Raw genomic sequence first — 19,724 nt, 5'->3', positions numbered from 1 at the left:
CGGAGAACGATAGCGGAGAACGATGGCGGAGAACAGTGGTGGAGAACGGTGGCGGAGAACGGTGGCGGCGAACGGTGGCGGAGAACGGTGGCGGCGAACAGAGAGAGAAGGGACGGTGGCGCGAGAGTGAAAAATGAATGAGTGAGACTGTGAGAGTGAGAGTGAGGAGTGAGAAATGAATCTGAAAATAAGTTTAGGTTTTTTTAGTTTTTTTTTTAACTATAAATAATTTACTGGCGGTTGAAACCGCCAGTAAGTAAAAACAACCGACGTCATTTCCCATCGGTTGCTCAACCGCCTCAAAGGAAAACATTTAGCGGCGGTTTCATAAAACCGCCGCTATTCAACCGCCACTAAGTTGCGAATATTGTAGTAGTGACAAAAAGAAGTGACACTTATTTCTTAATTGTTAAAAGGAATATTTTTTTAATTACAAAATAGAAATATAAAATAACTTACCTGCATGGACAATGCAATCCTGTGCAGATGTCATTTCTGTAATATTTTTCATAGAATAAAATATAGGTGTGCAAAAGCAGCAGCATAATCTTTTATTTCTTCAACATAATAAAGCAATGAAAGATGAAGAATCAACATCCCCTTAGAAGAAATACTGAATAAGGACGAACCTAGAATATAAATAGCATATGCTCTAGCATGTCGATCTAGTTCAACTTCAATTGCATTTGGTGAAACTTTCATAAATTTTTCTCTCATAACACATAGTTTGATGGCTCCTCGACTTGCACTTTATTTTTTAAAGGTTAAATCTTATCCAAAACTTTGGTTCGACCAAAAAGTCGGGTCACCATCGATCGCAGTGAGATACTTGCCTGTAATGTGCAACCTCTAATTTTGAGCACATTTTTCAAGTCAAAATCTAATTTTGTATCACCAAATTCAAATTCACATGTCTTGTATTGAAATGAAATATCACACATTTCAGAAGCTTGTTATCATGTTGACATTTTGCAAGTTCGCTTAAACATGAAAAATCGGTAGCTTCTATTAAAATATGATAAATTAGATTGTGAAAAATAATTGTTAGAACCTCTCATGACATTAAATTTCGTCTAGAAGATACTGGTTTTCCACGTTTAAGCGAACTTGCAAAATGTCAACATGATAACGAGCTTCTTAGATGTGTGGGATTTCATTTCAATACCAAGACATGTGGATTTGAATTTGGTGATACAAGTTTTTGACTTGAAAGATGTGTTCAAAATTAAGGGCTTGCACATTATAGGCAAGCCTGTCACGGGGATCGATGGTGACCCGACTTTTTGGTCCAACCAATGTTTTGGACAAGACTTGACCTTTGAAAAATAAAGTGCAAGTCGAGGATCCATCAAGCTATATGTTCTTAGAGAAAAATTTATGAAACTTCCACCAAATCCAACTGAAGTTGAATTAGATCGACATGCTAGAGCATATGCTATCTATATTCTAAGTTCGTCCTTATTCAGTATTTCTTCTAAGGGGATGCTGATATTCTCCATCTTCCATTGCTTTATCATGTTGAAGAAATAAAAGATTATGTTGCTGCTCTTGCACACCTATATTTTATTCTATGAAAAATATTACAGAAATGACATCTGCACAGGATTGCATTGTCCGTGCAGGTAAGTTATTTTATATTTCTATTATGTAATTAAAAAAATATTCCTTTTAACAATTAAGAAATAAGTGTCACTTCTTTTTGTTGTGATTTGATAGGTATTTGTATTCCTACATTTGACAAAAATCAAAGACTTAGTCATGTTATCCGGTTTGGATTTTGCAAATGAATCACTTTTTTTTTTTATCAATGGTTGGTCACATCATTTAGAACAATTTACCTTGAACAAAAGTAAAAACTGTAGATTATTTGGATTTAATTAACACAATGACTGCTAAAGAGGTAAGCCTTGTAAGTAAACAACACCATTATTTTTTGAAGTTGTTTCTTTAATCAATATTCAGGTTAACTACAATCCATATAATAATATTCAATTCCCACTCTGAAAGAATATTCAACTTTAGAGTCGGAAATAAGGATTTTTGTAAATCGACCTACCTCATTATTTTTAATGAGGTTGCATTTTTTCAACCCCATAAATTTAAAAAACAATATTCTGATGCACGTGTCGGGGATAGAAGACGCAGACACGAATGAAAATTGTATTAAAGAGGTGGTAGATTAGGGGTGGGCATGGGTCGGGTCAACCTAATGAAAATGTCCAACCCGATCCAATGGTAAAAATGCGTGTTGGATTGGGCAAACGAGTTCATAGGATGAATTTTATTACAATCATCTTTGGTTTGGATATAATAATTCATCAAATCCAACTCGAAATCCAATCATACATAATAATATATTACTTAATATATATTTTTAATAATTACAATTTTACCTAACCTACATGTAAAATCTAAAAAACATAATTTTTTCACTTTTCACTTTCTTCTTCAGTTACGATCTTGACGTCTAAAGTAATTTTTAGGAGATTTAAAGACTAATTTATTTGTAATTATTTGTCATATTTAAAGACTTGGAGTACTTGTTTAGTTATGTGTTGTTGTATGAATGTGTGTAGATGATAGTAATAAACTTATGATGTAATTGCATGTCGGAGATTTGAAGTACTTGTTTTTTGATATTTTTTTAATATTTTAAGTTTATTATTATTTTAATATAGAGATCCGATCAACCTATCCAAACCAATCCGAAGATTGTCGGATTGGGTTGGTTCGCGTCCAATCAACCTATTTTTTTAATATTGGGTTGGTTCACAAAGTCCAACCCAACCTAACTCAAACAGTTTTGATCGCACGAATCCTGATTAGCCTAAAAATTCATCCAACCCAACTAATGTGCAGTCCTATGATAGATACTTTAACTTGTTATTTCAAGTCATGACCCTAAAATCGGCTTCGAACTCAAGTTGATTCTGAAGTAAAAAATATGTGCCTAACCGAACCAAAACAGTGGTTCAAAGAAAACGAATCGAACCAATTACAACTTACAAGAAATCCTGAACTGAATCGAACTGAGATATAGGTTCGGTGAACCGGTTTGGTTTGATGAGTTGGTTTTCGTAGCAAAATCTTATTAAAATTCATTTTTTAAATAAAAATGTTTTAAATTATCTAAATGAAATTAAGATCTTATCAAGCCCCAACAAAAATCTCAATTTGCTCTTACTCTCAGTTACACGTGTATCTTATCGTTAGCTCCAACAAAATCTTAATAAACCCGTGAGTTCACGACACACACTTCGGTTCTGGCTTCGATGGGTCAGTGAAAAACTGAACCACCATGATACAGTTTAATATCCACCGTCAGATATATTATTAAAAAAATAAACGGTTTGGATTAAAATGCATTTTACAGAGATACCCTTCTTCTTTAATCTCCTATTTTCTTCCTCTTCCATGGTATTACAGTACCTCCGCCACTTCATGTATAGTGTCTCCGGTGTAGGGTGGGGCGGCTCGATTTGCAAATTGCACAACTGATTCTGAAAATATTATCCTTGACAGATTCTAAACATTGGCATCCCCTTTATCTTTACAGCTTCTCAAACGGTGTTCATACACCCCCATTCCTACCGTTCTTCCTCTCCCCCTCCTCCCCCAATCGCACCCCAACCCCCTTCTCCATCCCACATCCACCTACCTGTCCCCACATGCCAAAAATGATGGAGGGGAATGGGTTTCCCATGACTATGAGAGTGTAAAGGTGCAATCTTGGGGAAGGGAAAGAAGAAATTGGTGTAGCAGAAGAGGCAAAAGAGGAACTTGAGGCAATAATTTGATGATTATTGTGGTCTTTCGGTGACAGATCTCGCAGGAAATTTTGAAAAATGAAGGAAGAGATAGAGGAGGAGGAGGAAGGCAAAGAATGGGAAAGGTGGAGGAGGGAAGCAGAGAAAGGGGAAACGAAAAAGCTCCTGCCACCAGATCTCTGTTGTTAGCGGTTGAGGCAGAGGGGAAAGGATAAAGGGAGAAAAATGGAATGTTTTTAGTAATTAGGGGTATTTGTGTCTTCACAATGAAATAATTGAACTGCACCACTGTGGTTCATTTTGTAACTGAACCACGGAAGACTTCATCACACACTTCACCATTTTTCATTTTAATAGTAGCAATAGTAGCAATTGTCAATTTGAATGTTGTGCTTGATTGATGTCTTTGTTATTATTCTTTCACCTTGATACAAGTATTTGCCTATTTGAATCCCTTATTTGTCCTAGCTATTGAAATGAGGGTCAAGTTTGAGAAATATGTCTGACAACTCTTGGTAGGCCCCAGACGTGTTGACGTTGCCCCAGCGAGTCTTTCTTGCGAGGATGAGTTTTGATGATAACCATAAAAATGTTGGTTATTACCTTTGAACCATCCCTTGTTTTTAAATTTATCCCAGCAATACATAAAAATTTGTAGAGTCAAAATAATGTGAGAGTGAGAAGTAAGGTAGTGTTCTTTATTTTGTTTTGAAAGTAAAATAGATGTGATTTAGTTACAAATCAAATGGTTATTTTGATAAAATTAAATGTAACTTAGGTACTGCGGATGGTGCAAAAGCTTTGAACGTATTTTTAGGTATTACGGAGGGTTGCAAATGTGCTTGCCAACAAGTGGAAACCGGTAATTGCAGATATTCCATCGTTCTGATTCAACAACAAAATGGCGGTTTAGTTATTTGGACGAATGAAAGAGTTCTAAGATCTCCTTGCAATTGAAAACATATCGTCAGGAGTAGAAGTTGTAGACCTTAGTGCTACCTAAGTTGTAATGTTTCATGACCTAAGTTGTAATGTTTTGTTAACTTAAGGGTAAGTTTGGTGCACCGTATTAGGTCTGATTGTATAAACTTATACAATACATTATTGACTTATCATTTGTTTGGTGCTTACATCGTATTGGATAGCTTATACATCCGTATATTCTTATACGTTAAAATGATGTATTATTTAATCCATCATCCAAAAGGAGGATAAGACCTGATAAGTTGTGTTGTATTAGCTACTCAAAAATATTCCAACCCTAGCCCTATTCATCTATGATAATCGTTCATCTTCTTCCCCTCGCTTTATGTTCCTCTTCTTCCTCCTCTATCATGGTTGCCCCCTTATCTTCTCCTTCCTCCTTCTTATGCTTACCAACCACCAGTTTGTTTTTACCTTTTTTTTTCTTTTTTCTCATCCGCAGTACTTCGTTCTTCATCGTCTCGTACCTTCTCCCTTCTCTTTGTAGTTGTATCATTTTTCCCTTTTTACAATACTGTGATTACCCAGTCTGGATGCATCACTTTTTCTTCTGCGACATGGCCAATCAGTTATTGCACAATCTCCTCAATGAAGCTTTAATTATTCGACCGTGATTTTCAACATCAATTTCTCTCTCAAAAGACAACTCCTTTTCAATTCTTTTCCATTAGATCTGGGTGAATAATTAATTGGTTGATGGAAACAACCAAGCGAGTGTACCGTAACTCATTGTTTACGTGGTATTTTGGTAAACAAATATCCTCTTAGTTCGACTAAAGGAAGTTTAGATTCAGGGTCCTTTTGAGAAAACGCTTTGCCAAAGTGTTGCGTGTGTGAGTGCTTTTTCGATAACACCAAGTTGGTTTAAACAGAACTGAATTTCATTACACACGGGTAAATTACAAAGAAATCACATACATCAAAATAACATAAAAACTACAAAAGATGAAGATCTCGACAGGGAAATGCGTAGAAGAACTGGGGAATTAACAAACTTAAATGCAAGAAAACTAAAGCGTTGGTTCTGCAACATACTCCTCCATCATCACGTTTTGCTCTCTGAGTCTCATTGATGCGGACGTTTAGAGCTTTTTGGTGAACTTTCGGAGTTTTGAGTTGGGAACCTCTCTTTCTGCTGCTGCTTCTTCTATTTATAGTGCTGTCATTGCCCACGTTCTTGGCGGTTTTTCTTGGGTGCATGATGGCTTCGTGGGTTTTGAATTTTGGCGCCATGCCCCACGTTTAGCCGCTGGTTTTCGAGCACGTGACTCTATTGCCACGTGGGTGGTTCTGAGTCGTGGGCAACCGTTGCTATTCGTGGCATCGTGGGTATATGCACGTGCTTGTAGTTACTTGTTACTCGGTAACTGCCTCTTCCATTAAGATGATCGAGATTTCTTCATCTGCTGAGTTTGTCGAGATATAACTCTTCCTAACTTGACTTTGAGGGGCACCGTATGCTGAGTTGCCGGTTTCGCCATAGCCCTTGTTGTCGAGAACCCACCTTTGCACCATGATGTCGAGAGTTGTAGTCCTCGTAGTTTTTAGCTTAACAGTTGCCCCCCAAGAATGTTGGTTGTCGACTGCTTCAGCTTGAAGACACCAAGCATTTTTTATCGTAGCCGTTCGATTCCAACGATTCAAATACTTTGTGCTCTCGACCATCCGATCTTCAAGTCCAATCAGCAGCCATAACGTCTGATGACTTCTCCACTAGCTGACAGTTATAGCCTTTTTAGGGCCGTGATTTCACCTATGCCAAAAAGCTGAGAGGTGACATGAGTTAACTAATAAAATAATCGCTTGGACCCCAAAATTTTATAAATTATTACTCAATGCGGCCTGGGTTCCGTTTGCCCCTCTGTTTATAAATACCCTCTTGGCATTCCCCGTTCAAGCTTTACTCTTTTCTCAAACCTTCAGCTCTGTCTCCAAGTGCTCTCACTTCATCTTCTTCCGTTTTCTCTGGAATATCTACTAATCTCTTCAATGGCTTCCAATCCTGAGCAGACCATTCCGTTGGCCACTGAGCTTAAGCTGGATGAATCCAAGCGCGTGGCAATCCCGGAACCCCCCAACGAAGCAGAGAAGAGAGCTATCTGGAAATCCCAGGTACTCATTCCTTTCTCTGTTAATGGTACTTTACGCGCCATTTTGGGTCCTTTAAAAGTAGTGAAGCATGATAGGCCCAATAGTCTCCCTGAAGACCATGAATCATTTCACCCTAGCGTTAGGGGGGAGGAGCTTGTTTTGGCATTTCAACCCTCTTACCGTATGCCATTTCATTCTGACCCAAAACGAGCCTTTCGTTCAGCTCCTCCTAACCCCTCTGCTAATGACAAAGCCTACCTGAAATGGTTAGATAGGGTTGAGGAAGATAAGAGGCAACACTGGAAGGATGTCGGGATTCTCGACTTGATTCAGCTGTCGAGATCTCCAATATCGTATAACCCTGCTATGTTGTTGAGTGCACTCTATTTCTGGGAGAGGTCCACCAATTGCCTTCATGTTCCCTTTGGCATGATTACTCCCACTCTCTTGGATGTTGCTGCTATCACCGGATTATGGCCCATTGGTGATGATTATCACTCTGCACCTGCCCCTGTTAAACCCATCTCGATTCCTACTGACAACATTTCTTTTAGTCGATTCATTAAGGACCATTATGTCGAGAGTGGTGAGGTATCTGATGCTGAACATGTCGCTTTCTTGCTGTATTGGCTGTCTGCTTATGTTTTTTGCACCAAGTCTTTGCGCATTCCTGCCAAGCTTTTGCCCTTAGCCAATCTGCTTCACGAGGGTCGACAACTTGCTATGGCTAGGCTTGTCCTTGGCAACCTCTACCAAATGTTGAATGAAGCTGTCGAGGATATCCGGAATACCAAGACCGTCTCTCTGAATGCCGCTGGACCTCTTTGGCTGTTTCAACTTTGGTTGAATGCAGTTTTCGAATCTCTTCTGCCGGCACAAGATAATCCTCCGACTGTTTCTAACACTAGGATTGATGCCCACAGGCTCGAGACCCTGACCCCTGCTTATGATGCGTCGAGTTTTGAAGCTGACTTCAGAAGGTACTTTACCATGTTTCTCGAGCTGAAGCACTATCGTTCCAGTTTCTCTCCTTACAGCAAGGCTGTTCGTGGCCCTTTCTGGCTGAGGAATTCTTACCCTAATGCTTCTGATTCTGCATTGCCCAAGGAACACCACATTATGCTCTGGAGGACCCTCTTATCTCCTAGAGTTTTAACTGTGGGCTTTGCTAGCAGTGACTACACTTTATGTGGCTACAACCCTCAACTGGTTTCTCGACAGTTTGGGCTTAGCCAAGTTCTACCCAACACTTTATTTGACAAGAGTCTAGTCCTGTACCCCGGAGCTATTAAGAGGGCTGCCGCTTTCGACACGACTGTTCAGTTTTATAACAAGAAACTCCTCAACCTAAGCCCCTTCACTTACGCTCCTTGGAATTTCCTCTTGCCTTTGAATCTTCACTTACGCTCCTTGGAATTTCCTCTTTCTTCGTCGAGATTGACTAATTCATCAAGCATCATATTCCAATAATCTTCACTTGGAATTTCCTCTTGCCTTTGAATTCTGCATGATTGTAAATATACTTCTGCTGGTAACACCGCTTCTTGGCCGTACGCTAATCGAAATGGCGTTGCCCCGGTAGCTTCTTTAGGTGAATTCCTGTAAGCCCAAAGCACTTGGCCCAATGTTTGATGCCATCTTTTAGGTTTTCGACCAATATGTTTTTTAATCAAGGAGATCAATGTTTTGTTGGCCGCTTCTACTTGACCATTCGCTTGAGCGTAATAAGGAGTCGAGGTTAGGAGTTTTATGCCCAAAGATTCCGCGAATGATGCCACTTTTTGGCCTACAAATACTGTGCCTTGGTCTGTAGTAAGTGACTCAGGTAACCCGAAACGATACACTATGTGATTCTGAATGAAATCGATCACCGTGTCCTGGGTAACATTTTGTAGAGGAATTGCCTCTACCCACTTGGTAAAGTAATCTATAGCCACTATTATGTACTTGTGTTTCTTAGAAGAACATGGGTTAATTTCGCCAATTAGGTCTAAAGCCCATCCCCTGAATGGCCAAGGTTTAACGATTGAGTGTAATTCACTTGCTGGCACATGTTGTATCCCTGCGTGTCTCTGGCAATCTTGGCACCCCTTGGCATACTCCATACAATCTTTCATAATAGTAGGCCAATACATCCCTTGTCGAAATAGGATCCATTTCATCTTGATCCCTGCCTGGTGGGCACCACATAACCCATCGTGAACGGCCGAGATTGCTATGAACGCGTCGTCTTCACTTAAACACTTCAGTAGTATTCCGTCGACGTTTTTCTTGAATAGCTCGTTTCCCATGATGACATAGCTCATTGCCCTGTATTTCGTCTTTCTGTCTGTGGTACCCACAGGATTTTGCAAGTAATCGACAATTGGCTTTCTCCAATCATTAGGTGCCATGTTGTCAATGACTAGGACGTTGAGGTCAGAGGGGTTTAGTTTTTCTTTGACTTCGATAAGCTCTTTTAGCCTATATTTATCGACCATATATCCTGACGCGATTTGTGCCAATTCATTGGCCTCTTGATTGTCTATTCTGGAAACATGGCCTAGCCTAGCGTCGTCGAATTTGGCCAACAGATTATTAGCTTTCGTGTAGTACTTAGCTAGATTTTCACTGATGCATTTGTATTCCTTGGTGAGTTGCTTTATTACCAACTCAGAGTCTCCTTTTACGACAACGTTCCTTGCCCCCAAGGCTATTAGGATCTCGAGGCCTGATATCAAAGCCTCATACTCGGCCTCATTGTTCGAGCACTTCTTCTTGATCCTAAACTTGAACTTCGTGGGGATGCCCCCTGGGGATACTATGAACATCCCGATTCCGGTGCCATTTTTATGGCTAGAACCGTCGAAAAATAGCTTCCAAGGTTGGACACCCACATAGGTTACAATTTCTTTAGGCAAAGTATGATCTACTAGGAAATCAGCGACTGCTTGCCCCTTAACTGCCTTTAGTGGGGCATAAGTGAGTGAATATTCGGTTAGGGCCAAAGCCCATTTGCCAATTCGACTGTGCAAGATCGGTTTAGATAACATGTGCTTTATTATATCATAATGAGAAAAAACCATTACATCAATTGGCTTTATATAATATTTCAGCTTTACACAAGAGAAGTACAAGCATAAGCACAATTTCTCGATCATGGTGTATCGAGTTTCTGCATCATTCAACACTCTACTTAAGTAAAATATGGCTCTCTCCTTGCTATCTTCATCTTCTTGAGCCAACATGCTTCCAATGGTTCCATCTGTGGCAGAGATATACAGCTTCATTGGCTTTCCTCCTATAGGTGGTGCCATTACAGGTGGACTGGACAAGTACGCTTTGAGTTCATCGAATGCTTTCTGGTGCTCTGCTTCCCAGCAAAACGTGTCTTCTTTCTTGAGTCGAAGAAGTGGGGAAAATGATTTGGTCTTCTCGCTGAGGTTGGCAATAAATCTCCTTAGGAAGTTAATCTTTCCTAACAATGATTGCAGTTGTTTCTTGCTGGTTGGTGGATTTGTGTCGAGAATGGCTTTGGCTTTGTTCTTGTTGATCTCGATGCCCTTTTTATGCACCACAAAACCTAAAAAGTCACCTGCAATAACACCAAAGGCACATTTAAGGGGATTCATCTTCAAGCCATATTTTCTCATCCTCTCAAAGGATTTCCTTAGATGCAACAAATGGTCATCCCTTGATGGGGATTTCACCACAATGTCATCAATGTAAACCTGCATGAAAGTTTCGATAAAATCATGAAAAATGGTATTCATTACCCTTTGGTAGGTCGCGCCAGCGTTTTTCAATCCAAATGGCATGACCACCCACTCGTATGTCCCCAAGGCACCAGGACATCGAAAAGCTGTTTTCGACACATCCTCTTCTGCTATGAAGATTTGGTTGTAACCTGAGTAACCATCCAACAAGCTTAAATATTCGTGACCAGCAGCTGAATCCACCATCATCTCAGCAATAGGCATGTGATACTCGTCTTTTGGAGTGACAGCGTTAAGATCTCGGAAATCGATGCAAACTCTCATCTTTCCATTCTTCTTGATCACTGGAACCACGTTGGCTAGCCAGTCCACGTATCGAGCCGTTCTGATAAATTTACACCTGAGGAGTCTTTCAATTTCTTCCTTGATTTTCACCAACACATCTGGATGGAACCTCCTGGGCAATTGCTTGACCGGTTTCTTGTCTTCTTTGATGGGTAACTTCAATTCCACCAATTCTCGACTGAGGCCAGGCATTTCATCATAATCCCAAGCGAAACAGTCTTTGAATTCCTTGAGTAATTTCACCATCCTGTCCTTCAACTCTGGGTCAATGAGAGCACTGATGTATGTTGGCCTCTTTTCTAAGCCATCTCCCAGGTCCACTTCTTCCAAAGGGTCTTGTGCTTCCATTTTCTTGGAAATGTCGACCACTGGCTTTTCGACACCTAATGGACCGTCATCATAGATGCAATCCAGTCTCAAATCGCGAAGATCCTCGAATTCGCATTCATCGACTCTCTGCTCGTTTTTTCTTATGCACGTGTTATCCTCATTTGCTGTTGCCTCCTCTTGGGATGTCATTTCGACAGGCAGAATTGAGGCATTGGTTTCTTCAGTAGCCATTTCTTTGGCTATTCTTGCGGCCTCTAAGGCCGTCCTTATTCTGTTTTCGGCTGCATAAGCCGAAATTCGAGCTAGGCTCGAATTAATCATCTTTAACCTCATTTTGCCACTCAGTTGTGGCATCCTTTTCTTCATCGTTGTGCCATCCACTCATGGCATCAGGTTTGTATGCTTCATTAAGGATCAAACCCCTGATAGGATCTAATGTCACTGAGTACTCTGAGTACGGGTTGAAATATTGAGAGGCCACTGTGTCTAGAGGAGCAATTGTGGCTAAACTTTTGTCGAAATTCTTTTTGCTGACGTAGCCTGTCTCCGCTAAGTAGTAGCTCTGATCTGCTTGCACGTTCTCGACGACTCCATCTGCTTTCCAAATGGAAATACGTTGCTGCAGGGTTGAGGGCACTGCCCCCACGTCGTGGATCCATTCTCTTCCCAATAGCAGGTTGTAGTTGGCTTTTGAGGGCACCACGATGAACAATGTGGAACAGGCTACCGTTCCTACGGTTATGTTCAACATAATTGCTCCTAAAGAAGAACATGTCTTCCCCGATACGCGGGAGTTGTTAATATAGGAAGACCCCTGGCCCAAATCGATCTTCGACCACTTCTGGTGATGCTTCGGTTTTGGGGGTGCTGGCCTGAACCATTGATTCTTTGGCAAACCAGCATCAGGGACATAAGTCTTGTCCTTGATTCTTGACTTTTGGCCTCTATTGCCATCGAGTTCTTGATCCCTTTCAATCCACTCCTCGTGGGGATATTTCAACCTTCTGGACACAGGCATTTTGCTCTGGTAATGCCTCTTCATCTCAGAATCTTGATAGGCTTTAGCTGCTGACTTGTCGAAAACGGCACTACACCGAGGACAAAGCATGACCTCTTTCTCGCCATCTTTGCTTCGTGACAAAAACTCAACAAGAGTTTCTCCTGCCTTGGGGTAAACCTCCTCTAGGCTCACCTCTTTCGCGACCTCTAGTTCTTCGACAGCCATGTTTCCCTCCTTTGCTTCCTCGAGTGTCAGGCCCAGATTTAGCTTCTCAGAAATGTCGACCGTGCCAATGTAGAAAGGTTCCACGTAGTTGGCTTCAGCTACCTGCAGTGGGTCGGAATCAATCTTCATTTGGCTTTTGGCTTTCTCGTCATACTTGAGCCTTCCCGAATCCAATGCCCCCTGCACAAGATCCCTGAAACGAACACATTGTGAGGTCCAATGACCAAAAAAGTTGTGATATTTACAATATTTCTTCCCTTTCCTTTGTTCAGGAGAAGGAAGTTTTTGGTCTTTAGGGACCACAAGCAAACCATCAGACACAAGTATATCATAAATTGCATCACATTTGGTCACATCAAAAGTATAAGTTTTCACAGCAGGAATCGTGTTCTTGGGGTTTTGCTCCCCAAGTTTGTTTTCACGTGGTTTCAATGCTTTATGTAAGACCCTGGATTTTAGAATTAAATAAATAATTAATTTCCAACTCACGCATAGGATTTTGTGTCAGCGTGAGGGGAACCTGACTTTCGTTTAATGTTTGGATTTATATTATGAAGAAGAAAGTTCAGGAAAAGGCTAAGGATTGTATTAAGGTCGATAAAAGTTATAGCACGATTAATATTCGCTTAAACCTAGGACGAAAACGTTAGTAAACGACTAATTCGCACTTAAAGACACGATGGAAACTAATTCCAAAAATCTTCAGAGAAATGTTAGAACTTCTCTAAATCCTTCCATGACAAGCGTTTCGATACGAAACCCTGGAATTTACGAACACTCATTTCCGATACCGGGAGGTTTGCCGAAACTGAATCCCTGGTTTTTCTAGAGCTATTAAATTAACCTACGATGAAGACTTTTTCTATTCGGAGCTTCAAACGAAGATTTCACACTCGTATGCCCACTCTAATCGACGTTCCAAATCTTTCTTCAGAAGGAAGTTTCTGCATCCGAGGTCAAAATCATAAAGTGCATAAAGTGCATTTTAAGCCGGTAAACATTAAAAAACAAGCCTCGAAAACCAAAAATCATACTGATATTTCTTTGAAGAATTAGAAGATTCAGCGGGAAGAATATCGTGTCTAAAATACGTTGGAATCAGTAGGAAAAATCGGAATCTCGAAATAATCATTTTCTCACGTTTTCAATTTCCTATAAATAGGACTTCAAAAAATGAAAAAAAATAAAAAAAAAAATCACACAACACACACACACGGCCGTGAGCTTCTTGGAGGAAAAGGAGGAGATTTGATTTTTTCCGGTTCTTGACCGATCGTCGTTCTGTTCGTTGCTACGCGTAGGCCTCAAGGTACTGATGTTATTTCTTTCTTCTGATCTTAAATTTCGTCGCTTTTTGTTATGTCTTTCTGTGCTCCAAGTTTTGAGCTTTTTGTAAAACTGTCCAAATAGCTTGATTTTAGTGTCTAAACATATTCCCTACGTACCCAAGAGTACTTCTAGCGGATTACATTTTGCAGAATGTCGCCGAAATGCTGCCGGAATTCATTTCTATAGGAAAAACCCATTTTGGGACAAAGACACAACCTTTAAGCTGAAAACTCACGACTTAGCTTAGCGTTAGTAGGATTAGTTGTCATAATCGTCGTTGGTATCGACCTCATCTAATTTGTTTTTCAAAATTCGGAGTTTGAGTTTCCGAGCTAAAAATATTGACCAAAATACCCCTGCGGCAGTTTTCGATCCGATAATTTTTCTGAGAGTTTCCCTGGCCTAGATATCGCCTAAGAATACCTAGGAATCGATTTAGATCGAAGAAAAAGTTCGGAAACCCTATTTTACATAGTGGCCGAAACCTATTGCTTAGGATACCGTGTCCAAAAATAATTTTTGGGTCTCTATGACCTGAGCCATTGCGTAGCTCTTTCAATTGTCGAAATTTTGGCGCCGGTTTCGTGTCATTCCGAGTTTTGTAGCTCGAGTTATGCTCGTTTTAGCGAACGAAGTCTCCGTTGTCAATTTGTGCTTAAATAGGAACTCTGAAGCTTTAAAAGCTTTCTTTCCGGTTTCGATTAGCGTTAGTAGATAGTGTTACTTCTAGTAGGGCTTGTGTTGATGATTGTGTTTCCTTGTTCTAGGTTCACAACTTCCATGCCCAACTTCTACTCACGAAGGTAAGGGTAACTCAGTTTTAGAGCGTCTTTGAGTCTTGCCTGTTTTTATCGCACTGCCTGTGTTTGAGATGAAGATGTTTACATTGATTGGCAGATGATTATGATTATTATGCTTGCTTATGTTGACTGTTTCTGAGCCTTGTGCCAAATGTTTTCTGAAGGCTTCGGCCGAGTAAACTTATTGAGACGTGTGTCTCCGTTTTCTGAGAGGCTTCGGTCGTTTACTGGTTTCCGTCATTACTGCTTTCAAGTGGATAAGACGTGATTATTGTTGATTGATTTTGGCATATAGGGCTGAACTAAGTGGCATCCAGTGGTTGTCGTTCCACATGGTTGTCCCGTCCTTCGTGGCGTTATTAAGTGGCATTCAGTGGTTGTCGTTCCACCTGGTTGTCCCGTCCTTCGTGGCGTTATTAAGTGGCATTCAGTGGTTGTCGTTCCACATGTCTGTCCCGTCCTTCGAGGCGTTATTAAGTGGCATCCAGTGGTTGTCGTTCCACATGGTTGTCCCGTCTTGTGAGGCGATATTAAGTGGCATTCAGTGGTTGTCGTTCCACATGTCTGTCCCGTCTTGAGAGACGTTGCTGATCGATCCATTTTGGTAGAAGCATATAGTTGCATTATAGGGAACTAACACCTAACCCTATGTTGTTGGATTTTAGTTATTGGTTTATTGATATCTGAATTGATGTTATATGTTAAGATGTTGATATATGAGTTGAGTTATGTTGCTAGGTTATTTACCATGCTAGGTAATTAAATTTGAATAGCATGATTTTCTCTTTCATACATGGTAATTGTATGGAGTTAACCCTTTCTATTTGCTACTTGTTGTTTGGGCGCTTAACGCTATTAGGCGATGGAGAGCCTTCCGCTGAATCTTAGCTATTCAAGTTGGAGACCGTGACTGTGGGCGGTCGAGTAGAGATGGATGAAGCAGTTGCTTCTTCCTTTTTGGTGGACTATGTCTGAGTTTCTTTTTCCTTCTGAAAACTCTGTTGTTTAAACCTTATATTCGCCACTTGTCTAAGTGAGCGTACTTATTTTGGAAACTTGTTCATGATGATGTAAGACACTATTATTATTATGTCGGGAATGGGTTGTTGAATAAAGTCTATGTTATATATTCAATTATGTTCAGCTGTTTCGAAAAGGAAAAAAAAAATATATTGTGTTTTCTTAGGATTAAGAAATAGCCCTTATACTTGTTAGGTTACTAATGTGACTCCTCAGTTGAGAAATTGGGGCGTTACACTTTACAAACATAAGGATCCCCTGGCTGAAGTTCAGCCAGATTGACATCATTTAATTCGACGTCTTCAGGAACTTCTCGATAGACACATGGACTTTGACATACTGGATCCGCATCTATGTACGCTACCTTCTCCTTCTTTGGCCACTTAGTAGTCTTGGCCCTTTCCTCAGACTTTTCGGCCTTTAGCACTTCGATGTGCCTCACTCTATCTGCGAGTAAAGACATATCGCGAATATACTGAGTGTCGATTTTCTTTCTAATGGAATACTCTAGACCACCAGCGGCTAAGACAACTAGCTCGTGTTCAGGGACATGGGTGAAACATCGAGATTTAAGCATCCTAAACCTGTTTAGGTAATCATCAATTGACTCTGCTGGCTTTCTTTTAACACTAGCCAAATCTTTCAAACTCACCTTGCACTCTCCCCTAAAGAACTGCTCATGGAAAATCCTTTCCAATTGGGCCCATGTATGGACTGACCTAGGAGCGAGGGTGGTGAACCAGGTAAATGCATTTTTGGTTAACGAACTCGGGAAGTACTTCATTTTTAAATTCTCATTGATGGCTAGGTCTCCTGCTTCGATTTGGTACCTGGCTATGTGTTCTACAGTGGATTCTCCTGAATCCCCCGAGAACTTAGTGAATTTGGGGACCTTCCAGCCTCGAGGAAGTTCTGATTCGAGAACCTCCTCTGTAAAGGCTGACACAAAATGGGGTCTATTCGCGAAACCCACGTTGAAACCATGTTGATTCAACAATTGCTCTACCACAGCAGCAGCATTTTGTTGCCCCCCAGCGTTCTGGTGTCGAATTCTTTCTAGCACACCATCAGCGTGTTCTTCCCTGTTTACCATATATACATTTTGCAATGGCGGCTGCACTGCCTCGTACAAAGGGTTTGCCCTCATCTCTTGGCGTTGCGGCGCCTGGTAGCGCACAGGGGCAGGGACATGGTTAGGCAACGGGATTTGGTTAATCCCTGGTGCCGGTTGGATTTCGACTGGTGCCCCCAGGGCTGTCGCCAAACGATCCATCTGTCGTGCCAAATGCTGATTATTGGCATTATTATTTTGGAGCACAGGGTTGATTAGCTCACCTATCTGTCGAGATAACATGTTAACCATTTCATGGTTACTGTCATCTACCTGTTGCCTAATGGCTTGAAGTGAACTAGTATTCATACCTGTAGATAAATAAACTTGTGAACTGGATCCAGGAATAGGAGGGCTAACTCGACTCCCCAAATTTAGCATTGTTCCATTTGCCCCAAAAGGGGGTATGCTGAATGGGGGAACATTTTCAGGGAACGTCGAATACGTGCCTTGTATGCCTTGCATCATGGACGTAGGCATACCATAAGGCATGTTTTCCCTCGTAACTGTTGGAACAATTTGTGTCTGCACTGATGTAGATACAGGCATTTCTGCAACTGTAGAAATTGCTACATCCTGGGTTGGCATAGTGGTGCCATGCCCCATTCCAGTAGACACTTCTTCATTATTGTTACCACTACTTCCCCCAGGGCTGCTCTGATTACCCACGTTAGACCCTTGAGGAGAGGTTCTTCCTCGATTGCTCGCCATACTTATAGTCTTACCACTTCTCAGGTGCATATAAATCACAATCAAGGCAAGTAACAAATACCAAATAGCATGCAGCAAACAAAACACACGAAACGCTTCTGTAAAACTTAGTTTTCACAAAAACGGTCCCACTGGGCGTGCCAATTTGTTTACGTGGTTTTTTGGTAAACAAATATCCTCTTAGTTCGACTAAAGGAAGTTTAGATTCAGGGTCCTTTTGAGAAAACGCTTTGCCAAAGTGTTGCGTGTGTGAGTGCTTTTTCGATAACACCAAGTTGGTTTAAACAGAACTGAATTTCATTACACACGGGTAAATTACAAAGAAATCACATACATCAAAATAACATAAAAACTACAAAAGATGAAGATCTCGACAGGGAAATGCGTAGAAGAACTGGGGAATTAACAAACTTAAATGCAAGAAAACTAAAGCGTTGGTTCTGCAACATACTCCTCCATCATCACGTTTTGCTCTCTGAGTCTCATTGATGCGGACGTTTAGAGCTTTTTGGTGAACTTTCGGAGTTTTGAGTTGGGAACCTCTCTTTCTGCTGCTGCTTCTTCTATTTATAGTGCTGTCATTGCCCACGTTCTTGGCGGTTTTTCTTGGGTGCATGATGGCTTCGTGGGTTTTGAATTTTGGCGCCATGCCCCACGTTTAGCCGCTGGTTTTCGAGCACGTGACTCTATTGCCACGTGGGTGGTTCTGAGTCGTGGGCAACCGTTGCTATTCGTGGCATCGTGGGTATATGCACGTGCTTGTAGTTACTTGTTACTCGGTAACTGCCTCTTCCATTAAGATGATCGAGATTTCTTCATCTGCTGAGTTTGTCGAGATATAACTCTTCCTAACTTGACTTTGAGGGGCACCGTATGCTGAGTTGCCGGTTTCGCCATAGCCCTTGTTGTCGAGAACCCACTTTTGCACCATGATGTCGAGAGTCGTAGTCCTCGTAGTTTTTAGCTTAACACTCATCAATTAGAAATCAAAATTTTGATCTTATAAAAACTTCCCCAGCAAAATTGAAGAGATTGGGTGATTTGCTTAGGATTAGGCAATGAAACAAAAAATGTGATTTTTGTTATTAAAGGGCATTTTTGAACAAATATGTAATTTTTATACTATCTATAGTTTGTTCATTACTTTACCAAACGTTGTATAGTATTAAAATTCAGGTAAAGAAGCCTAAATGGTCCAAGCAGTCCCTTTAACACCACTTGATTTGATTCTTAGGTTGTGGCTCATTATTTCTTCTTCGACGCTTGATTTATGCACATTTTGACCTTTTTTTCTTCTTCTTTTGATCTTGTGATCTGTATTAATCAGATATGCCACGAAGAGTTAACTCAATTGTACAAGTGAATGACTCCAAAGAGACTTAGAAATTGAAAGTAAGGATTACAAGTCTGTCGCTTATTGAAACATCTGTAAAAATGCTTTCTTTTCCACTAGCTTTATTTAACGACATACCAAATCTAGCTGATATATACATTTTTTCCAATCTATGCGAGCCAATTGACTATCTATTGCTCTTGGTAGATTAGAAGGGATTGAAAATGTTTCCTCTTTTCTATAAGCAAAACGTTGTTTATTCTACATGTGGTTTGATTTGTAGAATATTATAATTGTGTAGCCACCTTAATTCATTTTTTGATATATATTTTCAATGAGTGACTATCTGAAATATGTTCTCTCAATGAAATGTACATTCAATACTATGTATGTTCTTGATGCAATGTAACGTGTGTTTAGAGAATTTCAAAGTTGGAGACAATGACTCTAGAAAGGAAGAACAAGTAGAGTAAAGAATTTGACTAGCTCTTATATGTGAGTGATTACATTATTGAATTTGTTCCATCACAACATATAGCAAAGGATAGAACAAGTGTGGAGGTAGGTAGATTTAGACCCAGTTTGGAAGAGCTTATTTGAGCTTATCTGACAGCATAAGCTCTTATGCCAGTGTTTGGGAGGGCTTATGCAAACAGCTTATGGTCTGCCATAAGCTATTTTCAGCTTATTTTCATAAGCTACTCAGGATAGCTTATGAAAAACAGCTTATGCTTATATACAACTTAGTTTTAATTTATTTCAATAATTTTTTAAAAATAGCTTATGAATAAGCGCTTATGTCATAAGCGCTTATGACCATAAGCGCTTATGACCATAAGCGCTTAATTAATCTGTTTTTCCAAACGAGACCTTATTGTGTCTATCTTGCTCAAGCCCCTTTTCTTGCCTTTACATTTAATGCTAATTTAAGATTGAAGTATAAATGAGAGGTACAGAGTATTAGTGAAACTTTTATATATAAA

Source organism: Lotus japonicus, chromosome 1, assembly GCF_012489685.1.
Source record: "Lotus japonicus ecotype B-129 chromosome 1, LjGifu_v1.2".
Taxonomy (NCBI): domain Eukaryota; kingdom Viridiplantae; phylum Streptophyta; class Magnoliopsida; order Fabales; family Fabaceae; genus Lotus; species Lotus japonicus.
Note: the sequence above shows the minus strand (reverse complement) of the source record.